Here is a 3,871-nt window from a genome sequence, read left to right as displayed (position 1 = left end):
CGGCCCGGCCCGACCCGGTCCGGCACGCCGCGGCTGGGCTGGGCTATGCTGGGCTGCGCTCCGCCCGGCGCGGCTCGGCAGCGCCCCTGCGGCCCGGCCCGGCCCCGCCCGGCCATGGCGGGGCGGGGGGAGCTGTGGGCGGGCTGTGCCGCTCCTCACGGCGGGAATTCGGACCGTGCAGCCCTCCCCGCTCGGCGCAGGGGATCTGGGCCGTGCCGGGAGCCGTGGGGTGTCCGCTGGGGTCACAGAATAACAGAATAGGTTGGGTTGGAAGGGATCTTAAAGATCATCTAGTTCCAACCCCCTGCAGTGGGCAGGGACACCTCCCACTAGACCAAGTTGCCCAGAGCTCTGTCCAGCCTGGCACTGAACACTTCCAGGGATGGGACATCCACAGCTTCTCTGGAGAACGTGTGCTAGTGTCTCACCACCCCCACAATAAAGAATTTCTTCCTAATAGCTAATCTAAACCGAACCTCATTCAGTTTAAAGCCATTCCCCCCTTGTCCTATCATTGCATGTCCTTGAAAAAAGTTTCTCTCTCTCTCTTTTATAAGCCCTATTTAGGTACTAGGAGGCTGTAGTGAAGTCTTCCTAGAGACCTCTTCTCTGGGCTGAACAATTTCGAATCTGTCAGTCTCTCTTCTAGGAGAGGTGCTCCAGCCCTCACTCAGCTAATCTTTGTGGCCTCCTCTGAACATACTTTAAAGTGTCTATGTCCTTATGTTGGGGACCCCAGAGCTGGATGCAGGTGGGGTATCATGAGAGCAGAGTAGAAGGGTAGTGTCACCTGCCTTGCCCTGATGGCCACACTGCTTTTGATGCAGCTCAGGACGCAGCTGACCTTCTGGGCTGTGAGTGCACGCTGTTGGCTCATGTCCAGCTTTTTATCCATGAGAACTTCCAATTTGGAGACCCACTCAATGAGCTCTTCTCCCAGACTGTACTCATACCTGTGATTGCCTTGACCCAGGTGCAGGGTTTGAATGGAGACTTCTTGGGTCACATTTTGTGTCCATCCACTCAGGTCTTCTCACAAGGCACCACCAAGAACTAGGCTCCACCCATGTTATGCTCCCATCAACCGTTTGCACACACTGTGAAGGCCACTGAGCCACTTTCTCCAGGCTGATGAGCCCCGGCTGTCTCAGCACACACTTCCCAACAGCAGTCAGACAAATGCTCCAAGCCACTAACCTACCACCATGCGCTGTGGTGTTTTCCTCACCCAAACTGTTTGATCACCACTTCTCAGGTCACTTTTTGGAAGAGTCAGTGGGGTGCCTTCACCTTTAATAACCTTAATTTTCCCTCTTGTATTTTTTGTGGTGGTTTCTAGATGTCTGTAAACCTGGAGTATCCTCAGCCCTCTCACCCCAGGAGTCACAGAGGTGGTTGTCTGACTCATGAAGAGCTAATTCCTGTGCTGGGCTTTCATGCAATGCTCCCCCAGCTCATTGCCTCTGCCAAAAGGACAAACTGTTGCCTTCTCCACTCAACTCTCCCCTTTACAAAACCACTATCCTATCTGTTTTCAATTTTCCTTTCTATTTTTTCCAAGCTATAATCCAAGGAAATCATACCTCATATGGAAACTCTTCTACAACACTGATTCCCTTTCTTGTTCATTCTGTCCTGATCCTGTGCTGCTGTCTGGATGGGGTTGGGGATTTGACTCGTGCTGCATTCAAGATGCAGGTGCCTCAGACATTTTTGTAATGGTACTGAGTGTTTTTTTGTTTTGCTGTGTTAATTCTTATTGACTCCTAGTACTGAATTGCCCTTCTGCCCTCGATAATATTGCCATTAAAGTATTACAAATAAGATCCCATTTTTGAGATGCTTAGACAGTGTGACGCACATAAGGCTGGGATTGCTTTTTTCCACAAGTAATATTGTAAATGTATCAGTACTAAATTTTGTCTTTTTATCCCTTTTTTTTTTGTGCTACATTTACTTATGATTCTCCTTCAACTTGGCCACCCTTTTTCACAACAATTACAGAAAATACTGAAGAGCAAGGGTACTTGTAGCACTCCATGAGTGACTTTCAGTATGAAATCTGACCACTTTTCACTGTCTTTTAACCAGTTAATTAACCTCAATGGACTCTTCATCTCATCTCATCTCAATTGTGATTTCATTTCCTTAAGAAGCTTTAACTAAAGACCTTCTCAAACATCTTATGGAAATGTAAGCAGGTTATATTCATCCAAGTCTCTTATATATGCACTGAGTCCTTTAAAAACCTTCCCAAGGCACAGTTTTCTTTGGTTAAAAAAAAAAAAGTTTAAATTCTTCCATGTTCTGTTTTGTTCCTTTCGCCACTTTTCTGTTTGTTTTTTGGAACTGTTTTTTTTTTTAGAATGGTTTCAGCCAGCTCGCACTGTGGGACTGATAGAGCTGCCTATTGCTCTGGAAACTTTTTGATTCTAGGACAGTTCCCAACTGCTACCCCAGTTCATAATCCAGATCTTTCATACTTGAGGGCCTGTAGCAATATGTGGAGAACATGCCTGCTCTGGTGACTTGATCTTTTGTTCATTTTGTTGCTTAACTCTGTTCCTGCTGGTGCTTCAGACCAACAGAGATGCTGTTCTTCGTCACAAGTGTCAGGGCACAGGGGTGCCTGCACCAGGCAGCCCATGGTAAAGTCAGTGCTTTATGCTTTCAGTGATGCTTCATGATCTCTGTGGCAGGCTGTGTCACTGGTCCAGCAGCGGTGATGTCCTGGGGCCCTTTGGAGGCTTCGCTCTGGTTTCACGGCCACCATCCAGCTGACAAGCTGAGAACTGTGCCAGGAGGTTCATACAAATAACTGGATTTTTTATTATCATTGTAATCACTTTGGCTGGCTAGCTTCTACAGTCAAAAGATATTTATAACTCTGTTTCTAAAACATCAGGCGCATTAGCTACCCAGGAAGGGAAGTACCAAATAATTTTCTTTCTTAACATTGCATGTTTAAGTGAAAGGCTTTAATTTTATATGTAAAGAGAGAACAAATGTTCTGTGCAGACAGACAGTCTCTTTGCACAGAACAGGAGACCCCAATTTTAATGCTCACAAAACAGGAAAATGAAAGGGATTACAGTATCTGGTTTCACCAGCTCAAATGGAAGATTTTGAGAAGGAGTTTGTAAGTGTTTGTTGCTACGATATAAATTCTGTTACGGCTCAGTCCTGCAGTTCTACCTCACATGTGCGCTCTTAAATGACTGAGGAAAAAAGAATCAAGAAATAACTGTGAAACATCCAAGAAACTTCAACATATTGTTTGACTGGACATCAGTGCAGGACACCATTAAGCTACAGTAGGAGTGAAACATAGTAAAGTTTCCTGCATTTGAATATACTTGAAAATACAGAAATGGAAAAAGAAAATTAAAAAAAACTCCCAGCAACTTGAATTTACATTCAAAATTAAATTTGGATAGACAGTTTCATAGAGGTGTTTGTTGTGGAGTTCTCTGCAAGACCTATAGCTGGCATGAGCAAGCAAGAATGAGCACTGTCTAACTACAAATGAGCTATAAACATTCAAGTATCACTAAACATGGCCTGATTCTGCCTGTCTCCCTCACAGAGCACAAAGGTCAGCCTCCTGATGGCTTCTTTACAGGTAGGGAGCTCAGTGCAAAGAAGAGGTACAGAATCAGGACCACAACAAGGAGCAATTACAAAGTCAACTAACTTTCTGGAGGTTGCTCAGGGCTAGATTTTTAAAGACATTAATAAAAGCTGTTAAAAACTAACAACAGGGGCACTGCTGAACCCATCAGGTGCTAAAATATATTGATAGGTCCCTAAAAGCCTTCAAAAATCTGTCCCAGTGCAGTTTCCTCATTTGACAGGGAAAAAAAAAAAAAAA

This window comes from Empidonax traillii, unplaced genomic scaffold (genome assembly GCF_003031625.1).
Source record: "Empidonax traillii isolate 1590-97213 ecotype Southwest subspecies unplaced genomic scaffold, ASM303162v1 scaffold123:size1378231, whole genome shotgun sequence".
Lineage (NCBI taxonomy): Eukaryota > Metazoa > Chordata > Aves > Passeriformes > Tyrannidae > Empidonax > Empidonax traillii.
The sequence above is the reverse complement of the archived record's forward strand: the minus strand, read 5'-3'. Positions refer to the sequence as shown.